Genomic DNA, 21988 nt, shown 5'->3' on the forward strand with positions numbered 1-21988 from the left:
GTGACGGACATTATGAGTACCTCGTCATGCCCTTCGGATTGAGCAATGCTCCAGCAGTCTTCCAGCACTTCGTGAATGAGATTTTCAGGGACATCTTGTACCGCCATGTCGTGGTTTATCTAGACGACATCCTCATCTTTGCTAATAATCTCGAAGATCATCGTTTCTGGGTAAAAGAGGTTCTTTCCCGTCTCCGTGTCAATCACCTCTATTGTAAATTGGAGAAGTGTGTGTTTGAAGTTAAAACCATTCCGTTTCTAGGTTACATTGTGTCCGGTTCCGGACTAGAGATGGATCCTGAGAAACTCCAAGCAATCCAGAATTGGCCTATACCCTTAAGCCTCAAAGGGGTCCAGAGGTTCTTAGGGTTCGCCAATTATTATAGAAAATTTATACGAGACTTTTCCACCATTGTGGCGCCTATCACTGCATTAACCAAGAAAGGTGCTAATCCGTCCAAGTGGTCCGAGGAAGCTACACATGCCTTTCACCTTCTGAAGCAACGGTTCATCTCTGCACCAGTTCTGAAACAGCCCGACACCGACTCTCCTTTTATCTTAGAGGTAGATGCCTCCTCCGTTGGAGTAGGAGCAGTGTTATCCCAGAGGGCCAAAGATGGACATCTACATCCTTGCAGTTTCTTCTCCCGGAAGTTCTCCCCAGCTGAGCGCAACTATGCCATTGGCGATCAGGAATTGCTAGCCATCAAGCTCGCTCTGGAGGAGTGGAGATACCTGTTGGAGGGAGCTTCCCACTCAATCACCATTCTTACCGACCACAAAAATCTTTTATATCTCAAAGGCGCACAATGTCTGAATCCTCGTCAGGCCAGATGGGCACTTTTCTTCTCTAGGTTTGACTTTAAACTCCAGTTCTGTCCGGGTTCTCAGAATCGTAAGGCCGATGCCCTTTCCCGCTCATGGGAGCAAGAAAATGAGTCCGAGTCTGCAGACAAGCATCCTATTATTAATCCGTTGGCATTCTCCATGGTAGGGATGGACTCTATGCCTCCACCAGGGAAAAGTTTTGTTAAGCCAGTTCTAAGGAAGAAGCTCATGCATTGGGCCCATGCTTCCCGTTTTGCTGGACATACAGGCATTCAGAAAACCCTTGAATTTATTTCTAGGTCCTACTGGTGGCCAACTCTGAAGAAGGACGTTATGGAATTTATTGCCTCCTGCCCAAAGTGTGCCCAACACAAAGTCTCCCGCCAGTCGCCTGCGGGGCAACTGGTTCCATTATCTGTTCCCCGTCGACCTTGGACCCATTTGTCGATGGACTTTGTTTCCGATCTACCTATCTGCAACAAGTTTAATACCATCTGGGTGGTAGTTGACCGGTTCACCAAGATGGCACATTTCATCCCTCTCACCGGTCTTCCGTCAGCTTCCAAGTTGGCTCAAGTGTTTATACAAGAGATCTTCCGACTTCACGGTCTTCCTGAAGAGATCATCTCGGATCGTGGAGTACAATTTGTAGCCAAATTTTGGCGAAGTTTGTGTCAAGCCCTCCAAGTCAAGTTAAAGTTTTCCACGGCTTACCATCCTCAGACCAATGGTCAAACCGAGAGGGTGAATCAGGACTTGGAGGCCTTCCTCCGTATATATGTGTCTTCCTCTCAAGATGACTGGGTTCAACTCCTTCCTTGGGCCGAGTTCAGCCACAACAATCAATACCATTCCTCATCTTCTTCTACACCATTCTTCATTAATTATGGATTCCACCCTAAAGTCCCAGAATTCCAACCGCTTCCCGCAACTTCTGTTCCAGCAGTGGATGTCACCTTGCGTCAGTTTTCAAATAACTGGAGGAACGTCCGCGCAGCCCTGCTTAAAGCCTCATTCAGGTATAAGAAGTTTGCCGATAGAAAGCGTAGAGCGGTTCCTGCCCTCAAGGTGGGTGATCGTGTGTGGCTGTCCACGAAGAATTTGAGGTTGAGAGTTCCCAGCATGAAATTTGCACCTCGCTACATCGGACCCTTCAAGATTGAACAAGTCATCAATCCTGTTGCCTACAGGTTACAGTTACCATCCTTCTTGAAAATACCCAGGACATTTCATGTTTCTTTGTTGAAACCGCTGATCCTGAATCGGTTTCATTCCGCACTTCCTCCAGCTCCCAAAGTTCAGACTCAACGGGGAGTCGAGTACGAGGTGGCCAAGATTTTGGACTCACGTTTCCGTTACGGTCAGTTACAATACCTCATTGACTGGAAGGGCTATGGTCCTGAAGAACGCTCTTGGACCAATGCCTCAGACGTCCATGCTCCTGCCTTGGTCCGAAATTTCCACGCAAAGTTTCCTTTAAAGCCTAAGAAGTGTCCTGGGGCCACTCCTAAAGGGGGGGGTGCTGTCACGATCCGGGTATCTGGACGCCATTACTTACCCTTCAGATGCCTCCTAAGGCTGGCTCAGCGTTCCAGGACCGGATCCCGCTGTTCCTGAGTTTCCACATGCAGAATGTCAGAGTGGTGATTTCATCAGCCGCGGCCTCCGCTGTGCCCGCGTGGTTAAATGTGCGCTTGTCAGTCTGGCGTCTCCTGTCTCCTGTGGCCGGCGTCGCCATTACTGTTTCAATTCTCACATGGATTACAAACCAAACTTCCCTCCAAGTGTCTGCATGGGCGCAGCCATCTTGGATTTTGTCATCTGAGCATTTCCACCAATCTGCTGTCTGTATTGTTGATTTGCATAATTGCCTAGCCAACCCCTTCCTTGCTGCAGGTATAAGTAAGCTGTGCCTGAGCAAGGAAGGCGTCAGTGCTTTGGTTGTCTAACCTAGTTCCAGTTTGTCTCTCTCCTGTGGTTGTCTTCCAGGTTCCAGCTCCTGTCTCCAGACTTCTGCTATAGAGACCCGCACCAGCATTCCATCTGCGGTGTAGCCTGACTCTCCGATCCATTCTGGACTCACCTGTTTCCAGTTACAACAATCACCTGCTTCCAGCCCAGCTTCCAGCAGTGTACAGCTTCTCTTAAAGGGCCGGTGTCCTTTCTGCAGTTTACCACTCTCCACCGGTATTATTATTTCACCGCTCTCAAACTCCAAACTTCATCAATCACCTGCTTCCAGCCCAGCTTCCAGCAGTGTACAGCTTCTCTTAAAGGGCCGGTGTCCTTTCTGCAGTTTACCACTCTCCACCGGTATTATTATTTCACCGCTCTCAAACTCCAAACTTCATCAATCACCTGCTTCCAGCCCAGCTTCCAGCAGTGTACAGCTTCTCTTAAAGGGCCGGTGTCCTTTCTGCAGTTTACCACTCTCCACCGGTATTATTATTTCACCGCTCTCAAACTCCAAACTTCATTATTATTTCATCGCTCTCAAGTTCGTTTATTATTTAACTGGTTCCAGCCAGTATCCACTCCGTACCAACAACAGTCTGGTTCCAGCCAGTATCCACAGCAGCCATTTTATCTTCAGCAACCCAGCCTTTCCTGGAACACCAGCTGGTACGATCCTGGGTTCTCTCCATTGCTACAGTCAGGTCTGGTAAGAACTTTCCAACTAGAAGATTATAAGAACTGTCTCACCCTACCAGTGCCTGTGGCCCTTGCCACCCTGTAGTACCCAGGAATTGTATTTATCCTCTGTTGACTTTTATGTTTCCTTTACTGCTGCTGTGTTACGGAGTTTGTTATAATAAACATCATTGACTTTTATCCTGGTTGTCGTGGTCACGCCTTCAGGCAGTTATTCTACATGTTACTTACATGTCTAGGGGTCTGATACAACCTCCCAGGTTCCGTTACATCTCAGCCCCTACAACTGAGGCCGCCTCCCGTCAGCTCAGGCCCTCAGTTGTGACAGTCCGCCATGTTCTAAAAACTAAATTCTTATTGAGAATGCGCGGCGTCCATTTTGGCAGTGATTTTTGCCATGGCTGCTGCGGTTGTAGCGCCTGTTGCAGGACTCCGGAAAGGTGAGTATTAAAACAACATGGGTGCAGAGTGTGTGGTGTGGGCCACCCTGGACCCAGAGGCCCATGTGAACTGTACACATTGCACCCATGATAGAAATGCCAATGAGTGTTAGGCTGAAGTTAGGGTTAGGCTGTGGATAGGGCTAGGGTGAGGCTAAGGTTAGGCTGAGTTTAGGGTTAGGCTTTGGTTAGGGTTTAGACTGAGGTTAGGGTTAGGTTGTGGTTAGGGTGAGGTTAGGGTTAGACTGAGTTTAGGGTTAGGCTGTGGTTAGGGTTAGGGCGATGTTAGGGTTAGGTGGAGGTTAGGTTTAGGTGAAGGTTAGGGTCAGGCTGTAGTTAGGGTTTTGGTGAGGTTAGGGGGAAGTTAGGGTTAGGCTGAGTCTGGGGCTGGGCTGAGATTAGGGTTAGGCTGTGGTAGGGTTAGGGTCAGGCTAAGCTTAAACTGAGGTTAGACTGAGGTTAGGGTTAGGCTTTGTTTAGGGTGAGGTTAGGGTTAGACTGAGGTCAGGGTTAGGCTGTGGTTAGGGTCAAGGCAGTGTTAAGGTTAGGTGGAGATTAGAGTTAAGGTGTGGTTAGGGTTAGGTGGAGGTTAGGGTTAGGCTGAGGTCAGGTTAGGCTGTGGCCAGTTTTACACTGCGATTAGGATTAGGCTGCAGTAAGGGTTAGAATGTGGATAGGGTTAAGCGGTGGTTAGGGTTAGGTTAGGGTTACGCTATAGTTTAGGTTTTGCTTAGGTTAGGGTTAGGCTGCAATGAGAGTTGGGGTTAGGCTGAGATTAGGGTTGGTCTGAGGGTAGGGTTACTTACCTCATCAATGGAAAACCGCATGCTCAATGTGAATTCTGAATGTTCACATTTTGTACCACACACCAGCTATTAATTACAGTATGCTGCACCTACACATATTATACCTTGCTTTTTTCAGAATGCTTCAACTCTATTAAAAATAGAACATCTGCATAAAATAATCATTTGTAGTTCTTGCTCTGGCAATAATCCACGGTTCTAAAATAGCAAAATGCAGGGTTATACAGGTTTTCAAAATAAACAAAAAATGCAATAAAAAAAGTTTTACAAGTTTGAATAGAATGCATAAAACATGTAAAACTTAACCCATCAACTGCATTAAATGAAGGCACTACTGTGTTTATTGATGTCAGGCTGGTGGTGATCTGGGCATTAGATCACACAGCTCTTGACCTCTTAACACTTTCTGTGGTATAGGGTGTTATTGTTTGGTAATCACCAGACAATAACTATTAAATGGGGTCATTGTGTGAATGAGAAGTGTCTCCTCTTTTGAAAAATGGTGCCCAAAATGTGCAGGTGCAAGGATGGAAGTAATCAGTGAATATTAACTCACCATCATTCACCATAGAGTGTTGAGTGATGTTGTCTGATGTTTACATGTGATCACCAGCCAGCAACCACAAAAGGGACACATAACTGGAAGAGGGATCTCCTAGCTTACAAATTGGGGTACCCCTGAATGAAACTGCAGTGATTCCTTTTGAAACTATTAACTACAGTATGTGGCTTTTATTTACAGAAGCAGCAGCGAGTTTTCCTAATTAAACCATTTGTTGTTGTGCAAGTAGAGTGAATTCAGAGCAATCAGATTCATGTTACCTCTCTCTTCTTATTATGTTATTACATTCACTTGTGTACTGAATCCAGAACAGTGGTAGAACTTCACCAATGATGCCCAAAGGCACAGTCTATTTTGAGGTGCCTCCCCCAGGGAATTGAACTGTAGCATTGTGTGTCCCAGGCTACAAAGATTGAGTGCCGTAGGCTGCTGGTCCAGGTATTCTCTTGGCACTGCTGAGCCAAGCTAACACCTGCCACCTAGATGTGAACATTGCAGTTGCCTCTGGATTTATGCCACTGGTCCAAAATGATGTCCACGAATTGGCTGCATCCCTGGTAGGATGGGGTTTTGAAAGGGAACTTACTGAGATGTGCTTTCTTCAATGTTATACTCAATATGTGTAACCCATTCTCTAAGTAGATTCTTATTTGTACAATAGATTTCCTATCCTAACGATACTTTCACTATTTTTGCCTTTTTTTCTCTTCATAGTTGAGTTTATGATGTTAGAAGAGAAATGGAAGCAACCAATACATTCACAGACCTGTTATTTATGACTGACAAATATGGCAGCCACTACTGCTAGATTTAAGGTGACAATTAGGTTGATTTTACCTTAAAACTAATTGCTGCTATGAATCCAGCTGCTACTACATTTAGGCCGCAGACTGAAAATTAGAAAGTGAGAAGGGCAGGGTCTCCCAACAGCACAGTGTACTGATCTGTAGCTCCTGTTATTATCATTATTATGGCATTTTATAGTAAATCAATAACACATAATGCAATTGAAGAATTGTTTGCATATGAATTTGTTTTTCAACCAAAATAATAAAGAAACTGTTAACACACAACAGCAAAAGCATAAAGAAGATAATGTGACAGTACCGTTCTATCAGCCTCAGGAAAGGAAACATGCACACATCTGTTAGTTGTATATAAGAATAATTGGAAATCTTATGTGTCAAAGGTTAAAACAAATGAGTCCCAATGTTTTCAGATAGCATTAAACCTGTCCAGAGTGCTATTTAAACAAGCTGTTAGCTGTTCTATTAAACAGACTTCTTTAATTTTTTGAATTAAGTCTACTTGTGAAGAGGGACTGTTTGTTCCCACTTAACTGAAATAAGGCATCTGGCATCTGTTAAGATGTGTATTATTAATTTACAGTACACTAAGCATTTGTATGTATTCTTGACTGGAAATCCTAGTGAAATAAAAATGAAATTCTTTAGCAAATAAATAGATGTAATTTTCTGAATGAGAAGCATAACGTCAGATGAGTAATTGTTTTGAAAATTAATTGGTCTGTCAATACTATAGAGCCTAACATGTGTATAACATCAATGAAACATACGTCTGTATACTGTATCTGCTTATAGAGGGCACATAAGTCATCTTTATGGCATTATCCTAAATTATGAACCAACATTTCCATGACATCTTTTTACCTTAAACTGATGCCATATTATAAAGGCACTCCTATTAAGCTGGGTGCACACCCAGGGCTGCTGAGAGTGGCCATGGGCACGGGCACTAAGGGGGGCATAGACAAATCCAGGGTGTTGTGCCATACCTCTACAAAATATGTAACAACAGGGGGCGCTGGTGGCCACACAGGGAAACAATGTCCCCTTTAACAGCTGGCCCGGACCAGGCCTCTCCAACAAGTCCAGGCCCGCCTCAGCCCTCCTGCAGAAACTACATGATTTGTTATGCAGACATGGTACCTGTGACCACTCTGCATAACCATTATGTAGTGTGAACACACAATTCATTGTTTGATCAGTTGTGTGGATGCATCTGCCCATCTAATGCGTTGCAGTTACATTAAGCATCGCATGGCCGATTGTGTAGCATGTACACAGGCAGGATATATTGTTACATCATATCGGTCCATTAGAAGATTACAAAGTGTGTACCCAGCTTTAGCGTCAGTATGATATGAAGTACAGAGTAGTCCTTGAGGAAGCTCCTCAGTCGCACAATTTATAAAAAGTTGTAGTCTCGGAAATATTCTCACACTAGGAGAATGTCTGTATAAAATGACTTATAGCTAAGTATGAGTAAAGGGCTAAGATAATTATCTGCTGCTAGGGTATACAATGGGCTTGATACAGAGCTGGTTAGGAATTTGGTTCATTTGCACTAAGAAATAAAAAAGGAAAATTCATCTACAATTGTGTGCTTTTTTTGGTATGTGTCCGATCACCATCTGCATGCTTTGTTTGACATAGTAGTCATCATCAGTGCACACCTGCACCAGTGCTATACTAGATACAAACAATACACCTGCAATAGTTTTGTTAAATGCCATCACTGAACTTAGCCTATGTGAGGGCATCTCATTACCTCCCAAATACACCTTTTCAGTCACATGTGGAAATGCAATCAAAATGCGTAGAGTATGCAATACCCGTACTTGCATGAGTGCAGTTTTGGAGAATGCTCAGTGTAAAAACATTCAAAATACACTCTGCACATTGACGTGTGTTCAGTTCAGTGTTCGTCCCACTCCTAGTATGCTATTTTGGGACATGGAATTTGATGGCCTCCTTAAACTTTACCAAGAGTCCACTCAAGGAAACTTGTACCCAGCTACCAGGAGGCCACAAGTCGTGGCTTGCAATGAAGTCCCACCATGATGATGTTAATATGTTGACCTATCTAATAGTAAAAGTTCAAACTAAATTACATTGGAATACCTTGGCATTCCTTATTGTTTCTCCACTGGACAAATAATAACGTGCAAAATGTGTCTTTGCTTATTGGAATGAAATGTACAATTCCCAGAAATTATCACTGTTATGACAGATAGTGACGAAAGAAGCCATGGATAGGGAGCTTTTCATAAAAGCATAACAAACTCATTCTTTTACTTTTTATCTGAATGTTCATTCCATTATTCTATTTCCAAGGCTTCACCCTATCACCGTCATCCTTCTCTCTGATAAAAGCATGACAGGCATAAAACCAAAAAATAACACAAAGAGGAAAAAAGAAATAACTGACATATCCCCATCTGCGATCTTATCCAGCATGGCTGCCAAGCTAAAATTGTTTCAACGCCATACTGATAAGATCACCTCGTTTTGCTAGTCTTTTCTATACGAGGATTTCTCCGGAGATGTTTAGTTCTCTCTGTACAGAGTATGAATGGAGGGAGTGTTAGTCATTTCCAGACATTAAATTTGGCCCTTTATAAATGGAGTTGACTTTTAAAGAAAAGTATTGTGGTTGCAAGCCACAAACGTACTGACTGGTGTACTTTAATAATGTCCTAAAACATTGTAAACCACAAAAACAAAATTCCAGATTCTTGTAACTGAAATGTTCCAAAATATTTAATATATTTTTATTTCGCTCCATAACATGGCTTTTGTGACATATGGGCATATTCATATTCGGATGGCCCCTGATGATTAAGTATACAACTCGATGTGAGTAGCAGCATTGATAATTAATTACCGGAGCAATTCAGTATTGCTCTGAGGCAATAGCGGTTAATTAAAGCCACTGTCCTTAGATCAGTAACACTGCTACCAAATTAGCAGTTACTCACCACGGAGGTGCTTGCGGACAGCACATGTGACCTGAAGTTACACATGCACATAGCCCATTACATGCGAAAACTAGTGATTTAGTGACTGTTCCAACTATTGTGGTAGTAAGCACTTCATTTAAAATACATTTGATTGTAATAGGAGGCCACTCTTCATTGCAGCTAAAATGCCTGGTAGATCCACAATCAGTATACCAGCAATCTTTTCTGTGGCTATCTGTAACATTCAAAGCTGATTCATCTTGGCTGTTGCATGTATTCTGCACAGCGTTTACATTCTTCTGCTCACATGAAAATGCTTTGTGACCTATTTTGTGACATATTTAACACTTTTACCTGAAGTTTTTAAGATTCTCACTCTTGGGGGTAGATGTCATACGGTGCAAGAAGGCCAAGGTGTGGGAGCTTGTGCAAGAATGCCCGTATTTTTAAAGTGGCAGTCATTTACAAGGCAAAACCTGGGTTTACCTTGTTAAATGATTGCTGTAGACACCCCATTTGCTATGACTTTTACTGCACCATGTGACTCCTATGATCCCAGGAAATATGGGCTCTATGGCCATTTTTCAGTTATACTTCCTGTAACCAGGAGAAACGTAGATGCTTCAAAGTACTGTTTGCGTAAGCGTGCCAGTGAAGAGATAGAAGATATATCATTACTCAACACTGTCACAGTATGACTACTTAATTTATCACTGGACAAGGTAATCATTTCCAAGCTTATGTACCTGGTTTTATAGGGGTGAAGCGTAAAGAGTTATAAGAATTTGTGAATAGGGTCTGGGTTAATGGTGCCAATCGTCCAGGACACACAGTTGCATGCATAGTGTGAGACTTGACAATACATTAAAAATTGATTGTGAGGTAGTTGGGCCTTGTTCGGCAAGGCTCTAAAAGTCAAAATTATACCACCCGAGTCAAACACATCCTTTATATTAGATATACATTTCTCCCTCCATTGTTGAAAGCAGGCATTCTCTAACCCTGGGGGAAATAAAGGGTTGTCACAAAAAAGGACATAGGGCCTGATTCCCAACCTGATCACTGTTGTGCATTTTCGCAGGGTGGCTGATTATCGATCGACTGCACATGCGCGAGGCTAAGCTGCAAAAGAATCCAGCGTCTTTATTGATCGCTAGGCACACGCAAGTTGATTGACCGGAAGCTATCATTTGGGGGTGGTAACTGGCCATTTTCTGGGAGTGTCAGAAAAATCTAGGCATGCCCAAGTGTTTTCAGGGAGGGTGGTTGAAGTCAGCTCCAGCCCCAAACAGCCTGTTGCTATCGCACTGTAGGAGTAAGTCCTGGACTACGCACAGACTGCGGAGACTGGAAAAAACATTAGATGGTGAGTGAGTTGTGAACAGATTTTCAGCTGACCGGTGTACTCAGAGCTTTTCGCACGCCGTACACAGAATTGCACAGTGCGGGTATTCACTCTGTTTGGGCAGCAACTATGTGTTTGCAAACCTCTGCAAATTCACCAAGGAACGTTTAGGTCTGAATCAGGCCCATAGTGTGAAACTGTACACAGTCTAGATAACTTAGAACATAATGACTGCCAAATAAAGTATGTGTCGTGGAAAAGCACTTTATGTAGTATATATGGTGCACTAGAGCTCTTAGGGGAATTTAGGAGAGCAGCAGGTAAGTAGGGGGAGAACATAGCATTTTCAGAGGGTGCATGTGTGTTGGTCTCCCTAGCAAGAAGCCAGTCACTAATATACCTGAAGAAAACTCCACCCACTGACCTTGATAACTAGATACCGCTATCCGGAGATGTCCGCCACACCATATAAATTTGGTAAAGTGGGTGCAGTGTGCAATGTCTATTTTTGAAAGGGAAATGGGGAACATTTGATTAGATAAGAAAGTTTGGGAAAAATAATACTTTTAATCAAAGATAACCTTTCTAACAAAGAGAGCAAGAACAATTTCCAAGAATCCGATAACAGAGAAATTTGATTGGAAACGTGTAAAATTTAGTCTGTTTAAAAAAGAAAGGAAGAGAGGGATGTTAATCCCCAAATGTTTCAATTTCTGAACTGTAATAAGGGGGGGGGGGGCCATAAGGGCACTGGCAGGGGTGCCATGGGTTGGTACTCCAGGACCAATTCAAATTATTTATGGCCAATGTAATAGGCAAAACCAGTGCTAGTGGCATAATTGAATCTAAGGATGACATATAAACACAATTTACTTAATTTAATATTGCTTACTAAATTTCTCAATAAGAAACTTTTGGCCTAGGGGTGCCATAAAAAAAAAAAACTGATACGCTAGGGCACCGTGATTAAAAAAAAGTTGGGAACCAATGGCACAGGGGCAACCGATCTGAATTTTGCAAATAAATTTTGTATCAGGCAAAAGCACCAAAATTAGACAGCGAAATAACATTCTCTGACATAATGGCATTAATGTTATTAATCAAGGTAAGGCCAACCGCATTACTCAATATTTTATAAAACTGCCCTGAAAACCCACCAGGTTCTGGGGCTTTTAAGGATTACATTTTTTTTAATAGCCCGGAGAATTTAATCCAAAGAGATAGGGCATTGAGAAGTTCCCTATACTCAGGAGTTATCAAAAGTAAAGGAGTCTGGTCCCAAAAAGCTGCTTTCAAGGAGTGATCTATGGTGGTTCGCATGTAAACTAGACCTCAATCTGGATGTAATTTTGTATGAGCCTTTATTATGAGGCCTTACTGTAGACAAATCAAATAGCCCTATGTGGGCACTGGTATTAGGTAGTGTAGGACTGCTGATATCAGAGAAGCCTTGACATGGCTCAGCAGCTAACCATGTCTTTGCAAATTCATGTAACAAATATCTCTGAAATTCTATTACCAGATAGGTTCAGGTATTGTTGCGGGTATTAGTCAGTGTGCTAGGGGTATACCAGGGGGAAGGGGGGGGGGGGGGTACTCATGCCACTTCGCCTCTAGCATGTTGTGGAATGTAACAGAATTTGTAAGGTAGGACAGAAACCTCCAAGGTTTATATGTGCCACAGTCAACCACCGAAGCGACAGAGACCTAGGTAAGAGTGTGGTCAGACAATCCAATAGGTTCAATAGCGGAGTCAACTACCCTAGATAAAATGCTATTAGATAGGAAAATGTAGTCAATGTAGAACAAGGTGGCATGAGCAGCTGACAGGTAAGTGAATTACCTATCAGTAGGGTGAAAGTCTCTCCAGATATCAACCAGTTGAAGCGATGAGGCCAGCTGAGGGATTCCCAGGGAAGGAAGATGGCAAGACTGGCATGGCAGACGTTGCCAGTCCATATACTGTATGTAGAGGCTACTAAATTGAAATCCCCTGCAATTAAGACAGTGGCATCGCTATGGAGGGCCAATTTAGCTATAATACATTGTAAAAAGCATTCAGAATAGGTACAGGTTGAGTATCCCATATCCAAATATTCTGAAATATGGAATATTCTGAAATACGGATTTTTTTGAGTGAGCGTGAGATAGTGAAACCTTTGTTTTCTGATGGCTTAATGTACACAAACTTTGTTTAGTGCACAGTTATCAAAAATATTGTATTAAACGACCTTCAGGCTGTGTGTACAAGGTGTATAGGAAACACAAATGAAATGTGTGAATGTGCACAAACTTTGTTTAATGCACAAAGTTATAAAAAATATTGGCTAAAATGACCTTCAAGCTGTGCGTATAAAGTGTATGTGAAACATAAATGCATTCTGTGCTTAGACTTAGGTCCTATCGCCATGATATCTCATTATGGTATGCAATTAATCCAAAATACGGAAAAATCCGAAATCCAAAATACTTCTGGTCCCAAGCATTTTGGATAAGGGATACGCAACCAGTATAGGGGGCATACAGATTATAGAGTACATGTTTAGCATTAGATCAAAACTTTGGAGATAACAAAACGACTCAAGGGATCAATAGAGGAAGAGTGAAGAAGTGGGGAGAGCTGTTTTTTTTAACTATGGTAACCACTCCTCTCTTCTTAGACGTATAGGAGGCTGCGGAAAGTACTGATTATCCAATATTATAAAGTTTCAGGACTCCGTGTGGCATGAGATATGTTTCCTGAAGCATGACAACATCAATACTTAAAATATACTTGAAAAGTTTTTCTCTATTAACTGGGGAGTGGATACCTCCCACATTCCAAGATCAAAATTTTCAGGAGCCATAACAAAACCTCATTTGGGAGGATAAAAACAAATAATACTGTCTTAAATCTCCTAACAACAACAACAACAACAACAACATCATAAGTCAAACACCCCAACATTACAAATAAAGGATCAAAGCAAAAAGTTGATCGCACCTTAGATGAGCAGTCAGAATGCCCCAGACGGAGAGAAACAGATACAGTTGAACAATAAAATACCTTTCAGCAACATTTGAGGAAAGGAGGATGGAGTGTAGATCCTCGAAAAGGGGGCACAAGGGAGAAGGAAAGAACAAAAAAAAGAGGGAGCCAACTGAAAAAGGAAAAAGGAAACTTACTAAACAGTAGCAGGAGCCTCCAGAAGGTTCGAAGGCCACAGAACACAGGCTTCCTTGCAAACAATATAAAAAATAAAAAAATGAAAACTTCTGATATATAAGAGTATCAGTGATCCACCATACATCACTAGAAAAGGAAGGGCGGTGGTTGGGGGGGTGGGTGGGGGGTGAGAAACGGATGAGGGGGGGGGAATGAAATATCCATTAATGACATATACCTAATTAACCAATCTTAAATGAGTGCCTAAAATAACAAATAGAAAACAGAGAGTACTAGAAAGTGCAAGTCCAGACACTACAGTCCATACAGGAGATTAGTAGGTAGCAACGTAATCTAGTTACTACCATCCCAGATATATCTCAGTAACAAACACCAGGGGAGGAATGCAGGGAGGCCAACTCCTTAGAGGAGTACTCTTCACGCAGGAATGCCAGAGCATCATCTGGAGTAGCAAAGTCTATAATGAATCCTCCATGAAAAGCCGCAGTCTGGCTGGGAACATGAGTACAAAACAGCAACCTCACTTTACCAATTCAGAGTAAACTGGGGAAAAGGCTTCGTGTGCCCTGGTGATTTCTGCTGAGTAATCTTGAAATACCAGAAAATTATGGGGAAGATGTATTAACCTGGAGAAGGCATAAGGAAGTGATAAATCAGTGATAAATGCAAGGTGATAAATGCACCAGCCAGTCAGCTCCAATATGTAAATTAACAATTAGGAGCTGATTGGCTGATGTGTTTATCACCTTGCATTTATCACTGGTTTATCACTTCCTAATGCCTTCTCCAGGTTAATATATCTGCCCCTATGTCCTTCTCAGACCACAAAATTATATTTCCTTGAGTCTTGCCACAACGCTTCCCAATGGAGGAAATTAAGACAGCAGAAGATGTGACTCTAGCACGTGTATCTGGAGAATTACGTGGTGCACCCTTTCAATAATCATGTCCACGCAGGAGTCACGCACATCAAGCAAGTTCAGCAGTTTAGATGTTAGGAATTGAGTGAGCACTTCCCCTTTAAGTGACTGAAGGAGACCCACAATGCAAAGAATATTCCTACTGGAACAATTTTCCAAATCATTTATTTTATTTAAAACTTGCAGATGTTGCTTATGCAGATCTTCATATTTCTGATTCAGAGGAAAAACATCTTGGAAAGTATCTCTCAGTTTTACCCACGTGGATTAAACTCTCTGAGTGAGCTGCATAATGTTGGTGTTAACTTCCTGCAGTGCCTGTCGGAATGAGTCAGCCTGTTCTTGCATCAGGGGCCATAGTGGATTTAGTAGCTCTTATGTCTGCATAGGTGGCCATCCGAGATGAGGCAGGGTCAGTGAGCACACAATCAGCCTCAATGACGGGAGATTGTAGCTGAGAAACAGTGGTAGGTGCTACAGCCTCCATCTTTTAAATGCGGTCCTGCTTTTCCTGGCATTGGCGCTACTGTCTGTTAGACATGGAAGGGGAGAGAAATCTCTCCATCCACTCCTAGGAGGTTCTCCTGACCACCGGTGGTGGTGGTTTAGCTGTGGAAGTGTTATGCACACCAGTGCCAGCAGGAATGTACTGGTGTCTGAACGGAGAGGCATGCAAAACAAATGAACTCACAGACAGACTGGAGAATATGACATTACATACACAGAAGGTGATAGGGTAACAAAATAAACACAAAGTGAACAGAGAAGCCCAAAGGCTAAGAAACTGGGTGTCTCCCTAGTATTAGGAATGCTCAGATGGAAAGAAGCGAGATGTTGTGATTTAATACGTAGAGAACCCGAAATGCTGTTGCTAAGGGCAACAGCAAACCCCTAAAGGGTTACCAACGGGTGTGGCAGTAAACTCCTTGGTCAGAGATGGAATAATAGACACAAGGAGAGTCTCCACAATCCTTGTCCTCACTTGCAGTGCACTGGTTCAGTTTACTGCCACTAAACTGACACCTGAACACCCTGCACAGTGAGAAAGGATTTTGGCAGGCAAGTCTGAGAATACAGCCGCAAACTTGCTAGGTTCACAGAGTAGCAAAAGAACCCCAGCAGGTTAAACGACTGACTCCAGTCTTACTGCTAGGTCTGGATTGGTAGAGTGTAATACCAAATCCCAAGGCCTATTTGCAGTAAGCAACAAACAAATACAAAGTTTACACAGTACTAGCTAGCTTTCAGGAACTGACTAACCAACAAAGATTCAGCAGCATCTGCCTAACCTGAGAAGAGGGTTTATGTAGGGTGCTGTCTACGCCCCACTCAGACCTCACAGACTGTGAGCACAAAAACCAGCACCGGATCCCCTGCCGTGCACAAAGCCTGTAACCACTGCACAGCAAAAGACCCGAACCGGAGTATCAGCTACGCTCAGGTTACTCCGCTAGCACTTGTCTCCCGGTTGCCATGACGACGTGGCAGCACAGAGCAGGAGACCCTAACAGTACCCCCCCTCTGACGAGGGGTCAAAGAACCCCTACCACCGGGTTTATCGGGGAACTGCGAGAAGAAAGAGCGTAACAGTCTGGGGGCATGAAGATCACAACTGCGCACCCACGACCGCTCCTCCGGGCCATACCCCTTCCAGTGCACCAAAAATTACAGCCGACCCCGAACCATCTTGGAGTCAAGAATCCTTTCAACAACAAACTCCCTCTGGCCACGTATCAGAAGAGGGGAAGGTCTTCCACTGGAAGAAGTATTACTAATCGCCCGTTTTAAAAGGGAACAATGAAATGTTTTATTGATACCCAAAGAACGGGGTAGATCTAACTGAAATGCCACCGGATTGATAACCCTAGTGATCTTATAAGGACCGATGAACCGGGGGCCTAACTTATGAGATGGCTGTCTCAACTTCAAATTCTTGGTAGACAACCAGACGAAGTCTCCTAATTTGAAGCTGCAGGGTCTTTTCCGCTTATCAAAAACCCTTTTGGTCACTAATGACACAGACACAAGGGCTTTCTTCACTTTCCTCCAAATACCTCTAAGGACCGAAACCACAGAGGAACCACCAGGCGTGGAGTCCAGGGGGTCAAAAGAATTGGCCTTAGGATGATGCCCATACACACAAAGGAAGGGAGAGATCCCTGTAGCAGAGTGAGCCGCGTTGTTATAGGCAAACTCCGCCATGGACAGATGAGCAACCCAGTCAGTCTGACACTTGGAGACATAACACCTGAGGAACTGCTCCAAGGACTGGTTCACCCTTTCAGTCTGCCCATTAGACTGCGGATGGTAGCCTGACGACAAGCTGACAGAAATCTGGAGATCGGAACAAAATGCCCTCCAGAATTTGGCCACAAACTGGGATCCGCGGTCAGAGACCACATCAAGTGGCAACCCGTGGAGGCGCACAACATGCAGCATAAATAATTCAGACAGGCGTCTGGCCGATGGCAGCCCAACCAATGGAACAAAGTGCGCCATTTTCGAAAACCTGTCAACGACAACCCAGATGGCTGTCATCCCCGAGGATTTGGGCAAGTCCACCACAAAATCCATTGAAATGTGGGTCCATGGCTTAGATGGAATAGAGAGTGGATGTAATGGGCCAACAGGAACCCCTCTAGGAGTCTTATTTCGGGCACAGATGTCACATGCCCGAACCCACTGATCCACATCCCTAGCCACCGAGGGCCACCACACCGCCCTACATAGCAACTCCCGAGTTCTGGCAATACCCGGGTGACCTGCCGACTTCTTGGCATGGAATTCCAGGAACACTCGCTGTCTTAACCTAGGAGGCACAAACAAAAGACCTACCGGAAGGTCTGGAGGAGCCTGCTCCTGTGCTCTAAGGACTAATGACAAGAGGTCCTGGGTAATGCCCACTTTAATACATGATGGGGACACAATGGGCAATGGCTCCTCAGTGGTCTCCTGGATTGGAGCAAAACTCCGCGAGAGCGCATCAGCCTTGATGTTTTTTGACCCAGGGCAATATGTTATCAAAAAATTAAAGCGAGCAAAAAACAAAGCCCATCGTGCCTGCCTGGCATTGAGGCGCTTCGCTGACTCTAAATATGCCAAATTCTTATGGCCGGTGAGAATTGAGACCACAAACTTAGCCCCCTCAAGCCAGTGTCTCCACTCCTCGAGTGCATCCTTAATAGCTAACAATTCCCGGTTACCCACGTCATAATTCATCTCGGCAGGCGAAAATTTACGGGAAAAGTAAGCACAGGGATGAAGGCGATTATCAGACACCCCCATCTGAGAGAGCACTGCCCCAATACCCATCTCAGAGGCATCCACCTCCACCACAAAAGGACGCTCTGGATCTGGGTGTCGCAGCACCTTGGCCGAGACAAATGCCCTTTTGAGACGGGCAAAAGCCGCTTTGGCCTCACAAGACCAGTGAGCAACATCCGCCCCTTTCTTAGTGAGTGCCACCAAGGGCGCCACTATAGATGAAAATCCAGTGATAAATAGTCTATAAAAATTTGCAAAGCCCAGAAAACGCTGAAGCGCCTTCAAACTAGTGGGCTGCACCCAATCCAGGACTGCCTGTACCTTGGAACCCTCCATTTGGAAACCTTCTGGGGAGATAATATATCCTAGAAATGCGATTTGCTGAACTTCAAATTCACACTTCTCCAGCTTCGCCCCAAGCCGGTGGTCTCTGAGTTTCTGGAGGACTAAGCGTACATGCTTCCGATGTTCCTCCAGGGAATGGGAGAAGATTAGGATGTCATCTAAGTATACAACTAAGAATCTATCCAAATATTCCCTGAACACATCGTTCATGAAGTCCTGAAAGACTGCCGGGGCATTACAGAGCCCAAAAGGCATCACCAAATATTCATAATGCCCTGAGTGGGTATTAAAGGCAGTCTTCCATTCATCCCCCTCCCTTATTCGGATTAGATTGTACGCACCGCGTAGGTCAATCTTAGAAAAAATGGTGGCAGTATGAAGCTGGTCAAACAAGACCGAAATGAGAGGCAGTGGGTATGAGTTTTTAATCGTGATACGGATCAATTCCCTGAAGTCGATGCAGGGTCGCAACGAACCGTCCTTTTTACCCACGAAGAAGAACCCCGACCCAACTGGAGACTGTGAAGGTCTGATAAATCCCTTAGCCAAGTTCTCCTGAATGTACTCTGCCATAGCCTGAGTCTCAGGACGTGACAGGGAGTACAACCTGCTCTTGGGAAGCTTAGCATTCGGCAACAAATTAATGGCACAGTCATAGGGGCGATGGGGAGGTAGTACCTCTGCAACTCGTTTGGAGAACACGTCCGCAAAATCTGCATAACATCCTGGCAATCCTGGCAAACTTAGCTGCGAAAGCCTGACTGGAAGGCTCAAGCAACTCTTGAAACAATCAGTACCCCAACTAAGAATCTCCCCAGAGACCCAGTCAAATTGAGGATTGTGGGCCCTTAACCAGGGTAACCCCAACACCAATGGGGCAAAAGTACAGACAGTCACATAAAAGGACAATTTTTCAGAGTGTGTGGCTCCAATAAACAAAGAAATCTGGCTAGTGCAAGAGGTAATTTTACCCTGGGATAATGGTTCCCCGTTTAACCCACAAATCTCAATTTCCGCTGCCAAGGGTACTAAGGGAACAGAGTGTTTCAGGGCGAATTGGCGGTCCATAAAAACCCCGTCGGCCCCACTGTCCACAAAGGCCTCAGTCTTGACAGTTTGACCGAGGATCTTCAAGGTCACCGGAATGATAAAAGTCTTCTTGGGAAATTCTGACTTCTGGCCTGACAGGATATTTCCCATCACCCTCAGGCCCTGAAGTTTTCTGGCTTTTCTGGGCATGATACTACCACATGACCTTTATTCCCACAGTACAAACATAACCCCTGCTGTCTCCTCCGCGTCTTCTCACGCGAGGAGAGGCGGGTAGCCCCAATCTGCATAGGCTCATCGGAAAATTCCTCAGAGTCTGAGGTTCCCTTGGGAAAGAAGGAAACCTCGGTCTCCCTTTCAAGCCTGCGCTCTCTCAGCCGTCTATCCACCCGAATGGATAACTGCATGAGCTGATCCAAGCTATCAGGCAAGGGATATTGTACCAGTTGGTCTTTTAACTGGTTAGAAAGACCTCTTCGGTACTGGTGTCTCAGGGCTGGGTCATTCCACTGGGTATCATGGGCCAACCTCCGAAACTCCGTACAATAAACCTCAACTTGCCTTCGCCCTTGCTTAAGGATCGAAATCTGAGCCTCGGCTGAGGCCGTCTTGTCAGGGTCATCATACAACATGCCCAGTGCCGTAAAAAAAGCATCAACACTTTTAAGCGACGGACAGTCAGGCTGCAACCCATATGCCCAGACCTGTGGGTCTCCTTGTAGCAAGGAAATCACTATGCCCACCCGCTGAATCTCCGACCCAGAAGACTGAGGCCTAAGTTGGAAATATAGCTTGCAGCTCTCCTTGAAACAAAAGAACTGCGAGCGATCTCCAGAAAAACGATCCGGGAGATTTACTTTCGGCTCCTTAACCCCTGAAGGTACTGCTGCTGCGGGAGCTCCGCCAGCGGCCTGCGAGGTGTTAATTTTAATGGACAAATCATTAAATTGTCGAGTCAGGACCTGCACCTGATCGACCACCTGTTGCAAAGTATTTTGAGGGGTATGCTCCATATTCCCACAAAATTTCAACAGGAGTATTGGGCTGCTGAATATGTTATGCACACCAGTGCCAGCAGGAATGTACTGGTGTCTGAACGGAGAGGGATGCAAAACAAATGAACTCACAGACAGACTGGGGAATATGACATTACATACACAGAAGGTGATAGGGTAACAAAATAAACACAAAGTGAACAGAGAAGCCCAAAGGCTAAGAAACTGGGTGTCTCCCTAGTATTAGGAATGCTCAGATGGAAAGAAGCGAGATGTTGTGATTTAATACGTAGAGAACCCGAAATGCTGTTGCTAAGGGCAACAGCAAAACCCTAAAGGGTTACCAACGGGTGTGGCAGTAAACTCCTTGGTCAGAGATGGAATAATAGACACAAGGAGAGTCTCCACAATCCTAGTCCTCACTTGCAGTGCACTGGTTCAGTTTACTGCCACTAAACTGACACCTGAACACCTTGCACAGTGAGAATGGATTTTGGCAGGCAAGTCTGAGAATACAGCCGCAAACTTGCTAGGTTCACAGAGTAGCAAAAGAACCCCAGCAGGTTAAACAACTGACTCCAGTCTTACTGCTAGGTCTGGATTGGCAGAGTGTAATACCAAATCCCAAGGCCTATTTGCAGTAAGCAACAAACAAATACAAAGTTTACACAGTACTAGCTAGCTTTCAGGAACTGACTAACCAACAAAGATTCAGCAGCATCTGCCTAACCTGAGAATAGGGTTTATGTAGCAGGTGCTGTCTACGCCCCACTCAGACCTCACAGACTGTGAGCACAAAAACCAGCACCGGATCCCCTGCCGTGCACAAAGCCTGTAACCACTGCACAGCAAAAGACCCGAACCGGAGTATCAGCTACGCTCAGGTTACTCCGCTAGCACTTGTCTCCCGGTTGCCATGACGACGTGGCAGCACAGAGCAGGAGACCCTAACAGGAAGCCCTTATCATGGCTTGAGATAGGGGATTAGCTGCGGCCACAGAGTAGCAGTTTCAGATTGCTGCCATCCCCACCACAGCTGGAAACCCTATAATCTAGAACAAGTGGAAAGGAAATGCTATCTCCCCTGGATCAGTGGATATAAGGCCAAATTCAGTAAAGATTGCAAATTCTGATAAGTAGTAGAATTTGCAATCCTTGTGATCGCATGCTGGGGGCCGCCCATCACAGGGCAAGGCCATCCAGCATGCTGACTGCCGCCGCTTAATCAAGCAGAAATTTCTGCTTGATCATAGAAATTAGAGTTGACTCCTGCCGGCGCAGCTTGGCTGCGCCCACAGGAGGCCCGCCTCCATCTTTCTGATCCCGGCAGCTGCATGTGTGACGTCACGCAGCTGCTGTGATCATGCCCACGCCACTCCCCCTGGTTTCATGATGCCGACCCCTCCTCTGCAAATGCTCCGTCTCCGCCTAAGAAACAGAGTGTAGCCGCCACGGCCCCGTAAACGCCTCTGCCTGATTGACAGGCAGAGGCATTTGCATTTTCTGCAGGTGCCCACAAAAAATGTGGGTGCATGCACGGGACGGACCCTGCACATGCGCCCGCATTCTCATGGTACTTTTTGGGGTTGGATCACTTATAGCGCCATAGGGCCTTATTCAGCTTCAGTCACAAAATTGCAAAACCGCAAATCAGGTGATTATTGGCAGACTGCGCATGCTCTGCAAATGCATTGTGTGTGCTCGAAGGCTAAATTGCGATTGCAATTTAGTGAAACGCAATCACAATTTGATTGACAGGAAGTGACCATTTGTGGGTGTTAACATGGCATTTGTGGGGAATGGTTGGAAAAACGCAGGCGGATCATGGCCATTTTTGGTGCATATATCTAAGA

At 44.7% G+C, this 21988-nt stretch overlaps 1 long non-coding RNA gene across 1 annotated transcript in view; it reads left to right on the forward strand.

Moving 5' to 3' along the window:
- Positions 1–21988, forward strand: part of LOC134965083 (uncharacterized) — a 62653-nt gene that overhangs the window by 19878 nt on the left and 20787 nt on the right. The window contains exon 2 of the long non-coding RNA XR_010188304.1: positions 6002–6102. This is a non-coding gene — a long non-coding RNA (uncharacterized LOC134965083). The remainder of the gene's footprint in view (positions 1–6001; positions 6103–21988) is intronic.

Source organism: Pseudophryne corroboree, chromosome 10 (assembly GCF_028390025.1).
Source record: "Pseudophryne corroboree isolate aPseCor3 chromosome 10, aPseCor3.hap2, whole genome shotgun sequence".
Lineage (NCBI taxonomy): Eukaryota > Metazoa > Chordata > Amphibia > Anura > Myobatrachidae > Pseudophryne > Pseudophryne corroboree.